The following is a 14,157-nucleotide window of genomic DNA, read 5'->3' on the forward strand; positions in this document are numbered from 1 at the left end:
CACAGAGGACAGCTTGTCCTTACCTCTGGGCAGCCTGGCACACATGAGCGACTACTTGCCGCAGTGCCTGCGCAACAACAGCTGAGTTGCCCACATTTTAACGTGTGCTGACTACTGGGTGGCCACCCTGCTGGATCCCCGTTACAAAGACAATGTGCCCTCCTTAATTCCCTCACTGGAGCGTGATCGGAAGATGCGCGACTACAGGCGCACGCTGGTAGACGCGCTTCTGAGAGCATTCCTGACTGACGCCGGGGGACAAGTGGAAGCACAAGGCGAAGGCAGGGGAGGAGGAAGAGGTCGCCAACGCAGCTGTGTCAGCGCCAGCACCTCAGAAGGCAGGGTTAGCATGGCCGACATGTGGAAAATCTTTGTCACCTCGCCGCAACAACCGGCCCCAACTGCTGATATGGAGCGTGTTAGCAGGAGGCAGCATTTGAACAACATGGTGGAACAGTACCTGTGCACACGCCTACACGTACTGACTGATGGTTCTGCCCCATTCAACTTCTGGGTCTCCAAATTGTCCAAATGGCCAGAGCTTGCCCTGTATGCCTTGGAGGTGCTGGCCTGCCCTGCAGCCAGTGTACTCTCTGAACGTATATTTAGCACGGCAGGAGGTGTCATTACAGACAGCCGCAGCCGCCTGTCCACAGCCAACATGGACAAGCTCACGTTCATTAAAATGAACCAGGCTTGGATCCCTCAGGACTTGTCTGTACCTTGTGCAGAATAGACAGTTCTAACAGCCTCAATGATCCATCCTTGTACTCAAGTGCACTTATTCCTTTTATTTTTATATATCCCAATATTTTGGGGGGTACCCCTATGTAAAAATGCAAAATAACACACATCTGTGTTGGCTACCTATTCCTCCTTCGCCGTCACTTCCACCTAGACCGCCACGTGAGCCTACACGGCCACATACATCCATTCACCGCCTCCTCAACCTCTTCCTCCTACATCATTCCTAATTTTTATTTTTTTAAGATCTTTTTTGCTTTTTTAACCCCTTAGGGACGCATGATGTACCGGTACGGCATGTTTCCCGAGTCCTTAAGGACCCATGACGTACCGGTACTTCATGGGTTTAAACCGCGATTGTGGTGCGGCGGGGGTTAATTGGAACAGGATGCCCGCTGAAATCATTCAGCGGGCATTCTGTCACAATGTGACCCCCCCGTATCGGCGATCGCTGTTATTGTGTAAAACTTACATAAATAAAAGAAAAGTATACATATTTGGTATCGTCGCGTTCGTATCGACCTGCTCTATAAAAATATCACATGAACTAACCTCTCAGATGAACACCGTAAAAAAAAACATACAAACTGTGCTAAATAAACAATTTTTTGTCACCTTACATCACAAAAAGTGTAATCGCAAGCGATCAAAAAGTCATATGCACCCCAAAATAGTGCCAATCAAACTGACATCTCATCCCGCAAAAAATTAGACCCTACCTAAGATAATGGCCTAAAAACTGAAAAAACTATGGCTCTCAGAATATGGAGACACTAAAACATGATTTTTTTTTTGTTTCAAAAATTATATTATTGTGTAAAACTTACATAAATAAAAAAATATTAGGTATCAGCGCGTCCGTATCAACCACCTCTATAAAAATATCACATGACCTAACCTCTCATATGAACACCATAAAATTTTTTTAATAAAAACTGTGCTAATTAAACCATTTTTTGTCACCTTACATCACAAAAAGTGTAATAGCAAGCGATCAAAAAGTCACATGCACCCCAAAATAGTGCCAATAAAACCGTCATCTCATCCCGGAAAAATCATACCCTAACCATGGTAATCGCCCAAAAACTGAAAAAATTATGGCTCTTTTTTTGCTTCAAAAATGAAATCATTGTGTAAAACTTACATAAATAAAAAAAAAGTATACATATTAGGTATCGCCGCATCCGTGACAACCTGGTCTATAAAAATATCACATGATCTAACCTGTCAGATAAATGTTGTAAATAACAAAAAATAAAAACGGTGCCAAAACAGCTATTTCTTGTTATCTTGCCTCACAAAAAGTGTAATATAGAGCAACCAAAAATCATATGTACCCTAAACTAGTACCAACAATACTGCCACCCTATTCCGTAGTTTCTAAAATGGGGCTTACTTTTTTGGAGTTTCTATTCTAGGGGTGCATCAGGGGGGCTTCAAATGGGACATGGTGTCAAAAAAACCAGTCCAGCAAAATCTGCCTTCCAAAAACCATATGGCATTCCTTTCCTTCTGCGCCCTGCCGTGTGCCCGTACAGCTGTTTACGACCACACATGGGGTGTTTCTGTAAACTACAGAATCAGGGCCATAAATATTGAGTTTTGTTTGGCTGTTAACCCTTCCTTTGTTACTGGGAAAAATGGATTAAAATGGAAAATTTGCTAAAAAAATGTAATTCTGAAATTTCATCTCCATTTGCCAATAACTCTTGTGGAACACCTAAAGGGTTAACGACATTTGTAAAATCTGTTTTACAATACCTTGAGGGGTGTAGTTTCCTAGATGGGGTCACTTTTATGGAGTTTCTACTCCAGGGTTGCATCAGGGGGGCTTCAAATGGGACATGGGTGTAAAATAAAACAGTCCAGCAAAACCTGCCTTCCAAAAACCGTATGGCATTCCTTTCCTTCTGCGCCCTGCCGTGTGCCCGTACAACGGTTTACGACCACATATGGGGTGTTTCTGTAAACTACAGAATCAGGTCCATAAATATTGAGTTTGGTTTGGCTGTTAACCCTTGCTTTGTAACCGGAAAAAAATTATTAAAATGGAAAATCTGCCAAAAAAATTGCATTTTGAAATTGTATCTCTATTTTCCATTAATTATTGTGGAACACCTAAAGGGTTAACGACAATTGTAAAATCAGTTTTGAATACCTTGAGTGGTGTAGTTTATAGAATGGGGTCATTTTTGGGTGGTTTATATTATGTAAGCCTCGCAAAGTGACTTCAGACCTGAACTGGTCCCTAAAAATTGGGTTTTTGAAAATTTCAGAAAAATTTCATAGATTTGCTTCTAGACTTCTAAGCCTTGTAACATCCCCAAAAAATTAAATATCATTCCCAAAATGATCCAAACATGAAGTAGACATATGGGGAATGTAAAGTAATAACAATTTTTGGAGGTATTACTATGTATTATAGAAGTAGAGAAATTGAAACTTGGAAATTTGCTAATTTTTCCAAATTTTTGGTAAATTTGGTATTTTTTATGCAAAAAAATTAACTTTTTTGACCCAATTTTAGCAGTGTCATGAAGTACAATATGTGACAAAAAAACAATCTCAGAACGGCCTGGGTAAGTAAAAGCGTTTTAAAGTTATCAGCACTTAAATTGACACTGGTCAGATTTGCAAAAAATGGCCAAGTCCTTAAGGTGAAATAGGGCTGAGTCTTTAAGGGGTTAATTCATTTCCCTATCCACATTTGTTTGCAGAGCATTTGCCATGCTCTTAAGCATATTTTGCTGCCTTTTGCAGCCCTCTAGCTCTTTCCATGACATTTTTACAGCCATTTTAGTGCTCAAAAGTTCGGGTCCCTATTGACTTCAATGGGGTTCGGGTTCGGGGTCAAGTTCGGGTCCCCGAACTCAAATTTTTTTTTCCAGTCCGGCCGAAGCTGCCGAACCCGAACATCCAGGTGTCCGCTCAACTCTAGCCATTACTATCAAAGGCACCCCAAACCACCATCAGGTAGGAGAACCCCTTCAACCAGGAAAGAAATCACCCCCCCCCCCCCCCCCCCGCAATCACTGCATGACCCAGGGAAGAGTCAGAGTAAGTTACCATAACCTCCAGTATTGCTACCACGACCACTCTTTTCCTTTCCTCCTCTCCTGGGCTTGCTGCAAGTTTTTCACCTGCATTCATACCATCAAGCTGTCTGGCAGAAACTTTAAAGAGTTGTTCTGGGGGATCTTCAATAATAAGCCTCTCAAATTACACTATATTTGGGATATTGAGACCTGTTCTGTCCTGGACAACAATAACTTATCCACTTATTCTGGGTGACTTCATTGCCTATATTAATCATGCGAGACATAAAGAAACTTTGCAAACCACATATACAGATAAGCTCTCCTAGTAAGCCATGGTGGGTCGACACTACAAAGACTCCTAATTATCAAGAAACCTTTCTATTCTATGAATTAATTCACTTTCCCTCACTTGTCGGAATTCAGGATGGTTCCCTAAGGATAAGAATTTTGAAATTCAGAAGGATAATTGCAAACTGCCTTCAAAGTCTTTACTGTGTCCCTCCTGGATTATATTTTACGAATGTTCCCTGGACAGCATAGTGGATCTGAAATAGTGACCTGGCTTAGACAGTGACCCTGCTTTACAGCCTGTTTAAAACACTGATGCCTGTGCAGTAAACTATACGTACTATGCCATGCAGGAATAGGGTAGCAATCAGATAAAATAATATTTTGTATCTGGTAGGGGGCAAATACTCTTTCACAGCTGTATACATGGTACTTCACTATATGTCAGCACTTTAATAATATAGCTGTGTAGGATGGCAGCTTTCATCCCTCCCCCATTTTCTTTGAAATGAGTGAGTGTAAGACGAGAGTATAGAAATAACCATGAGAAAAGCAATGCACTGGTGTGTTTCCAAGGTCATCCATTTACTGTGTACTTTCTGTAATGAAATGGATATTAGCAACCTACAGAACTGTAAATGGAATTTCAAAGGCTAATACATTCTATAACACCCTTGGTGAATGGCTTTTTAGAAGAATTATACCACACACCTTCTTTATGTCATTTTCATATAGCATTTGGAGTAATGTTTAATTAAATAAAACAAACACTTACAAGGCTTCATTACCAGTGACTTTAATGCACATTCATAGTCATAGCTAGTAAAGCCCAGGGGGATGTACTTAATCCAAAATATCCAAAGCAAATAATTACTGCATGTTCCAGATAATTCGGTGGAGTCTGGGGAGATCACATATACCATTTCACTAACAGTGGTGTATATACACAGTGGATATAAAAAGTCTACACACCCCTGTTAAAATGTCAGGTTTCTGTGCTGTAAAAAAATTAGACAAAGATAAATCATTTCAGAACTTTCTCCACCTTTAATGTGACCTATAATCTGTACAACTCAATTGAAAAACAAACTGAAATCTTTTAGGTGGAGGGAAGAAAACCAAAAAAAAAATTATGTGGTTGCATAAGTGTGAACACCCTCTTATAACCGGGGAGGTAGCTGTGTTCAGAATCTTTCAGCATGACAACGAGCCAAAGCATACATCCAAATCAACAAAGGAATGGCTTTACCAGAAGAAGATAAAAATTTTGGAATGGCCCAGCCAGAGCCCAGACCTGAATCCGATTGAAAAATCTGTTGGGTGATCTGAAGAGGGCTATGCACAGGAGATGACCTCGCAATCTGACAGATTTGGAGTGTTTTTGCAAAGAAGAGTGGGCAAATCTTGCCAAGTCAAAATGTGCCATGCTGATAGACTCATTCCCAAAAAGACTGAGTACTGTAATAAAATCAAAAGGTGCTTCAACAAAGTATTAGTTTAAGAGTGTGCACACTTATGCAACCACACTATTTTATTTTTATATTTTTTCTTCCCTCTACCTAAAAGATTTTAGTTTGTTTTTCAATTAAGTTGTACAGTTTATAGGTCACATTAAAGGAGGAAAAAGTTCTGAAATGATTTATCTTTGTCTAATTTTTTTTACATCACAGAAACCTGACATTTTAACAGGGGTGTGTAGACTTTTTATATCCACTGTATGTATATATACAGTGGGATGCGAAAGTTTGGGCAACCTTGTTAATCGTCATGATTTTCCTGTATAAATCGTTGGTTGTTACGATAAAAAATGTCAGTTAAATATATCGTATAATTTTGTTTAAACAATTATAGCACACTTTCTGTAAATCCAATAATCTTCATTTCACTTCTCAAATATCACTCTGTGTGTCTCCTATATGATTTATTTAACTAACATTTTTTATCGTAACAACCAACGATTTATACAGGAAATCCATGACGATTAACAAGGTTGCCCAAACTTTCGCATCCCACTTTATTTATTTGTGGTAGGAGCTGAGCGAGGGACAGAAGAGGCATGCCTACGTACTGCCCCGACCTATCTGGCTGGAGTGTGCCCGGAGCCAGAGACGAGGTAAGGCCTAAATATGTGGGAAAAATAATGACGACTGGCAACAGTTTATTGAGCAAATGAAACCTACAATGCTAAAGAACAAAAGGCTCTAGATATTTCGACCTGGGGATTAGTAATATACCTTGCGTAACATGACGACCGCCAGCGACCCATCTTACGGATCACATGAGCCGGCACCTGATGTCTGGACGCTGCAGAAGCTGCTCCTATGCGGAAGGAGTGCCCGGAGATCGAACTAGGATTGTATCCCAACCCTGCCGCTAGTGTGCGGACGTTGGAGATGAAAAGGGCAGAAGAAATGGGCCTACCGTCTATCGGGAGCAACGGCCCGTCTAAGGCAGTAGACTGGAGTGAGGCTAAAAGTTCCTTGAGAACCTTGATGGGACACCAGCAATTGGATGTGGGGAAGAACTCTACTTCAGTGGGAGGACCTGCCTGGTTAGTTTTGGTGGATGGAATGGACAGCGTGAAATGGTTATCATGCCAGACAAGATGCCGCCTGAGGAGGGTTGAACGACTGACCGAGCCGCAGGTGAACTCCCCAGGCCTAAGAAACCCATAGAACCCAAGGTACATGGCCGCTTTGGTGGTGATGCTGGCCGAGTGCCCAAAAGGAAGACCGTCTAGGGCTACAGACAACTTGCGGAATAGCTCACTTGAGACCGGTTGCCTGCGAACCTGAACCCCCTTGCTATCCTTCTGAATACCCCTGAGAGTAGCCTTAATGGCCTGATTAGCCAAAATGGACTTTCCAGTGGGGTCACTGAGCATCCGATGGTGCTGGGTACCTGCCAGATACAGCTTGATGGTATTGAACGATAGGTGGCGGTGAGAATGACAATGAGCTATAAATGCCATGAGGAAAGTGACTTCATCCAAATCCCCCTGAGGATGGGTGTCTACAAACTGACGAAAGACCTTGAACCCGGCATCATAGTTCCTGGCGGTATTGGCGGCTAAAGAATGCTGGACTAAAATCCGTGCGGAGGCTACCAGGGACCCTAGTCCAACAGAAGGGAGCTGAATGGCGGAGCTGGAGTACCGACGGGGTCTGCCCCTGGAAGTTCCTGAAAAAAGATGGCATAGTTAAAGCGGGATAAAGCATCGGCCGCGACATTCTTTGCCCCCTGGATATGAAATGCGAAGAAATGAAAATTAAACTGCAAGGACAGTCAAACTAACTTACGCAGGAGGGACATGATTTTCTGAGACTTTGCCCTCCCTTTCGTGATGATGTCTACCAACACCTGGCTGTCTGTCATGAAAATCACCGACTTGTTGGCCCAGAGTGAACCCCAAACTTGGGCGGCTGCCACTATCGAGTATAGCTCCAATAACGGGGATGACTTCAGGGTACCGGCATTTGATATGAATTCCATATGGCCGCGAACCCGCGGGAGGCCGCAGCGTCGGTGAAGACCGTGGGGGACGCGGAATCCGGGGAAGGTACAAACAGGGAAATGCCGTTCCACCTGGCAAGGAATGATTGCCACATCTGGAGGTCCGCCATGGCATGCCTGTCCAGTTGGACGGTGGAATCCTGATCCGGAGCTGAAGGGAGGAGACTGAGGAGCCTAGAAGTGAAAGATCTGCCCTGGGGCATGATCCTGAAGGCAAAGTTTAGGGAACCTAACAGGGACTGGAGCTCACACTTGGACAGGACCCTGGACAAAGCCGCGGAGGAGACAGTGGCCTGGATCTTAGCAAGCTTTGCCATGGGGAGGCTGGCCTCCATGTGGACAGAATCGAGGATGATGCCCAAGAAAGTAACCCTGGTGCCAGTCCCCTCAGTCTTAGCTGCCGCCACGGGAACCTCAAGCCTGGCAAAAAGCTGGAGCAAACTTGCCAAGCCCGTGGGGTCACCCTGGGGGCTCTCGACGATCAGGAAATCGTCGAGATAATGGATGATTATGTCCAAACCCCCGTGATAAACCAGGATCCAATGCAAGGCGCATGCGAATCTATCAAACAGCCACGGGCTGCTCTTAGATCCGAAGGTGAGCCGGTTGGCGAAGTAATACCCGTCCGCCCAATACAAGCCATAATATTTCCATAGCTGGGGAAGGATAGGGAGCAACTTAAATGCGTCCGCTATGTCGGACTTGGCCAACCAAGCCTCTTCCCCAGCCAGCAAGATATACTGGATGGCCTCATCGATGGACGAGTACCTCATGGAGAATTCTTCGGATGGAATTTAAGAATTCAAACTGGGAATGGGAGACATGTGAGGAGCAGACAAATTGTAGATTAATCGCCTTTTATTGGAGGACTGCTTGGTAACCAGGCCAATCGGATTCACCCTCCAAGTGGGGGATAGACCGGAACGGGCCCAGCAGGAACCCTTTCCGGACTTCCGCCTGCAACAGGGTATCTACTGCCGCCGGCTCCTGAGTAGCCGACAGCAAGTTCCTTCCCTCCCAGGAAACTTGAGGGAGGGCAATGAAACCCGTGTGGAAACCCCTCTCGAATCCGGAGAGAAGGAACTGGGACAACTGGCGGTCAGGATGGTCCTGCAATAGAACGTCCAAGAGCTCGATATTGATGTCCGCTAGTCATAGGTTCTTGTGCTGCCTTTTCGGGCAGCTAGGACGAGGATGGGCCCTAAAACAGAGAGAGCAGATATGCAAAGCTCTACAACTGTTAAACCCGCAACCCCCTGAATTGAAATTGTTACAGACTTGACTCTGTCCCAAATAAGTGATAGGTCTACCCAGCTTATCGGTTGAGGCCTGGAACTGCTGGGCGCTGGAGGGACCTGGAAGGGAACCCTCCCGGGCTGGGGTGGGAAGGTTGGGGCATCAGTCTGCGGTATGTTGAATTGACTGGCAAGCCGCACAAGTAGGAGCCCTTAAACCGGCGAAATGTCGACAGAAGAGCTCCATGTCGAGGTTCGCCCAGTCAGTGATGAACTGGAACTGCGCAAGGGCTGCGGCTGCCTTGGCCGAGAATGACCTGTGGTAGTCATAGAAGTTAGTGCCACCGTACTTGTACCCTAAGTCGGTAATACGGTACAAGTATGAGTCCAGTTACTCAGGTCTGTGCGGCTGGACAGAGCAGATGGTGTCTCTATAGAGGCTGAAAGCCAGTACAAATTCAGGGATAGACAGTTTACGGTTCAAGCGAGTGTCCTTGGCCCTGAGAACAACCGACACCTCCCCACAATTAATTATCTTGTTCTCGGAAACGTCCTGGGACGCAATGAGAATAGATGCCAGGTTGACATCTTTCCCCGCTAGAATATCCCTTTTTAAGTTCTCCGGGATAAAATGCGAGGGAGCGATCTGAGGGCTGGCACAGACCGTACCTGGAGCCGCGTCCTGAGACGTGGAAGGAATGGGTGGTGGAGCTGGAGATGGTGGCGCCACCAGAGGCCGGGACTCCAATTCCCCCATTCTGGCTTGAATATTTGCCACCGAACCTGCCAGACTGCCGATGGTGGACTGCAACTGCAGCAGGGACAGCTGAAGAGAAGGAGAGAGAGGGCTGGTCGTTTGAACCCTCTGGCTCCGTCATCAGGAGACGATAGAGTTCCGCCTTCCTTGCTGATGCGGGATGATGGATTCCTCTCCTATTAAGCTCCGTAATCAGCTACGAAGGGACAGGTTACTGGCGCGTCCCGACACCGAAGACCCGGGTAAAGACACGTTGTCATCCGCCTCTGAAGCTTGGGACATCTTTAGTCTGCATGGGAAAGAGGTAAGCATATATACAAGTAATTTTAAAGACTCCCCCCCCATTTCTTTTTTCTCTCTTTTTTTTTTATATAACGAGCGGTGGCAGGGTGACCGGGCGAGAGCGGTGAGGGAACAGGAACAAACGTGGCATAGAAAGAATCACAAACCTACCCGAACCAACAGTCAGCCCTGACTAATTCTCCGGCGACACTGGAGACCTAGAAATGGAAGCTCGTGATGAATAAGGGAAAGCCCTGAGCAGCGGAGGAGCGCAATGACGCCACTTGGTTTTGGCCTTACCTGGAACCTGGCACCATGGAGTGACCGGAGGAGCACTGCGACACGACTGAGGTTGGACCGGAATTCCGGAGGCCTGAGGCCCTGTTTATATGAAAAAACAAGCTTGCGTTGACACGAGTCCGGAGAGGGGTGTGACCTGGTGGCACCAGATTGAAGCAAAGGAGACCAGAATGCAGCCTGGGTGCCATGGCCAATTGATGAATGACCCCGATCTGAAAGAATCAGGGACCGATGCCGCTCTGCATGAAAAAAGACCCGAGCGAATCAGGAATTCAAACATGCGGAACACGAACCGGGTAAACAGGAACCAACTGGACACTGCTGAAAAACCCCTGAGCGTTTCAGGCAAATACATAGAACCTGAGCGATTCAGGCAAATACAACGAATCCTGACCGGTTCAGGCAAATACATCGAATCCAGAGCGATTCAGGCAATCACATACACCTTTTCATGGAGAATGACAGACACCTGGGTGAGTCGGGCATTACCTTAAACCTGAGCGGATCCGGCACTTACCTACACCCTGAGAGAAAAGGGCAAATACAAGAAACCTGAGCGATTCAGGCAAATACCTAAAACCTGAGCGATTCAGGCAAATACCTAAAACCTGAGCGATTCTGGCAAATACATAAAACCTGAGTGATTCCGGCACATACATAAAACCTGAGCGATTCAGGGAAATACATAAAACCTGAGTGATTCAGGGAAATACATAAAACCTGAGTGATTCAGGGAAATACATAAAACCTGAGCGATTCAGGGAAATACATAAAACCTGAGCGATTCAGTCAAATACATAAAACCTGAGCGATTCAGGGAAATACATAAAACCTGAGCGATTCAGTCAAATACATAAAACCTGAGCGATTCAGGCAAATACATAAAACCTGAGTGATTCAGGCAAATACATAAAACCTGAGCGATTCAGGCAATTACACAGACCCAGAGCGATGCAGGCAATTACATAGAACCTGAGCGATTCAGGCCATGCCTGGAACCTGAGCGACCCAGGCAAGTGCATAAAACCTGAGTGACTCAGGCAACTACATGAAACACGAGCGGTTCAGGCAATCACCTAAACCTGAGCGATTCAGGTGACCACATGAACCTGATACAGGACTCAACATGATATCGCACCAACAGGACCTGCGCAAATCGTGTAACAACATAACCCATACTAGACTTGAAGAAATGGGATCCACCCGACCCCCTGCGGAAAGAAACCTGAGCGGCATAGACAAAACAATAGACCTGAGCTGTCACAGGGTTCCGAAGGTGCACTCGGTCCCCCATCGCCCGCAGACCTGTTGCTTAGCTTTGGGAATGAGGATCTGTGTTTGACCTCATTCCCAGGGCGGCTTTACTAGCTGGGTGGCTCCCTGCTCCTAAGTCTGCCTGCTCCTCCTGTACTGCGCATACATCCTGGTATTGTGACCTCGGCTCCCACCTGACTACTCTATTAGGACTCCTCTTGTACTTCGCTACTCTCCTGGTATTTGACCCCGACTTCTCCTGACCATTCTTTGCTTAATCCATTGTACTGCGTAGCTCTCTTGGTTCTGACCCGGTCCGTTCATGTTTCGTATTTTGTCTTGTCTGTCTTCCCTGCACATATCCTAAGTTAGGGACTGCCGTCCAGTTGTCCCCTGTCATCAGGACTCGTGAGGCAAGTAGGCAGGGCCAGGGGTGAGGGTGGAGCGCAGTGGTCACTAACCTTCCCCCTGTGTGTGTGTGGACGTGACCGTTACATGAGCGAATCAGGGACCCATGTTGCAATGTTAAGCAGAGTCTGAGCAAATTTGGTAGCAATGGATGAATGCCACGTGGCCTGAGTGATGGCAGGAGCCGATGACATGGCCCGAGAGGTGGTCTTAGCATTTCAGCAGGTGACAAGGAAACGCACCTGGCGGACGTGGTATGCCATGTCAAAGCTAAAGCGGGTCCTGGCGGGACGTGACCGGGAGGTCTATAGGAACCTTAATCTAAGCCAGCAGGACCTGAGCCTATGGGAGACACGTGGCCCGGGGCGACCAAGGGAAGAGGACCTGAGCCTATGGGAGGACAAGCCCTGGGTGACCAAGGGAAGGGGAAAACTTAACCTGGCGGACCCGGAAGGAGAACGACCGCACCCCCTTCTGATGGTGACAACCTGACCGGTGCGGGGATGGAGCAGAGCGGCTTAGGAACCCCTGAATGAGACGCAGTGGGGCTGAGGTGCAGAAAAACTGAGTTGGCTGCTGAGACCCCACCCCTAGGAAGGGAGGACACATCCGCCGGCCGAGAGAACCTGCGGGCTAACCCGGCCTGGCTGAGCGCCAGGTTGCCTGGAGGGGATGCCGCCTGGACGTTTGATCGGAACCGACCATCATGTGCTTGGAGGGCCCCACGGGCTGTAGAGTGCATCCGGCCGTTAAATTGAATCGGCAGGAGGTGACGCGCCCGGTAGCTACGGGGAGGCAGAGGCAGGAAGGAAGCGCCGAAGATCTCACTTACCGCGGGCACCGCACGCTGCAGGGACCAAACCGGAAGTCACCGAGACCGGAAGTGACGTCGCGATCGTCTGCCGAGCTAGGAACAGAAGCACAGGAAAAGAGCGCCCTCTGCCTCCTGACCGCTGAGTAGGGGAGGGAGCTCCTCCCACAATTACAGGCTGTACACAGCCTTCACTATTAGATAATTTAGGTAGATTGAAGGTATATTTATAGATGATAGAATTATATAAGGAAATATGATACACAGATATATTTATAGAAAGATAGTTTATACACACACACTTATGATAGATGCATTGTAAATAGATAATTCATAAATAATATATAAATGGGTAGATAGCTGATAAATGAATTACATATATAGATAGATGATAGAGCAATAGATGAGAGATATTTTAGATAAGAGAGTGAGATAGATAGATGATAGATAGATAATTAGATAGATATTAGATATATAGATAGAGGATAGAGAGATAGATAAATAGATGATAGATAGATAGATAGATAGATAGATAGATAGATAGGCGACAGATAGATAAATAGATGGTAGATAGATAGGCGATAGATAGATAGATAATGAAAATACTTTATTACTGTGAACATGACAACAGCACAACAGTTTATCCAATATAGGTCACTACTAATGTATAACAGTGAGTAAAAACAAAATTTAACGTATACTCTGTCAGGGTGACCTAAAACTGTGGTAGCCCAACTCCATGTCTGCTATATATAGCCCCATGGCTTGCCATACATGGGATGGAAGGGCTGCAGCATTCCTTTACAGATAGATATTATTTTTGTTTTCATCACTCTGAGGCTGGTTAGAAGGTAACACAGATCCTGCTCTTCTCTGCTGGGAAGGTTTAAGTTCTCCTCTTATAGCTGGTAAGTGGTTATCCATGTATTATAGTTATAATAGCTCCTTCAATCTGTGATATTTTGTTGCATACTAAAATGTAACAAATTTACTTGTACTGGCAACTTCCAGAAACTTTTGAGAAACCACGTTTTTTCAAAAGTTGGAAAAATTGAAGCTGTACCAAAGATTATCTATCTATCTATCTATCTATCTATCTATCTATCTATCTATCTATCTAGAATCTATCTATTTAGAATTTATCTATTTATTTAGAATCTATCTATTTAGAATCTATCATTCATCTAATCTATTTACAGAAGATATTGGAACTATAACAAAGGTAAAATTCTCCTGGTTCCGCTGACATTTTTTCTGATATACAAGGAGGATCCTTGTACTTCACTACCTTGACTACAAGCCAGAGCTCTAATAAAGCAACTCCAAAGTGGTATTAGAGGCATTACATGCAATAGCTCCCTCAGTAGGTTTAGGGCAGTGACATGCATTCAAAGTATGTATTCTGACATTTCACAGCTTAACGATAAACCGATTGTGATTAGAAAACAGAAGCTCTATAGTATCACACATAGCCAAATGCACTTAGAAGGTACATATTCTGTGACTTGCAATGCATACATATTTGAA

The 14,157-nt window shown here is 45.3% G+C and overlaps 1 protein-coding gene across 5 annotated transcripts in view; it reads left to right on the top strand.

Annotated features, from left to right (window-relative positions):
* Positions 1-13,403: 13,403 nt before the first annotated feature.
* The window catches only part of MYOM2 (myomesin 2), a 446,804-nt gene continuing 446,050 nt past the window's right edge, over positions 13,404-14,157 (top strand). For all 5 annotated transcript variants that reach the window (XM_040428545.1, XM_040428541.1, XM_040428544.1 and 2 more), the window contains exon 1: positions 13,404-13,538. The gene's annotated coding sequence lies outside the window, so the exon portion shown is untranslated. The remainder of the gene's footprint in view (positions 13,539-14,157) is intronic.

This window comes from Bufo bufo, chromosome 4 (genome assembly GCF_905171765.1).
Source record: "Bufo bufo chromosome 4, aBufBuf1.1, whole genome shotgun sequence".
Taxonomy (NCBI): domain Eukaryota; kingdom Metazoa; phylum Chordata; class Amphibia; order Anura; family Bufonidae; genus Bufo; species Bufo bufo.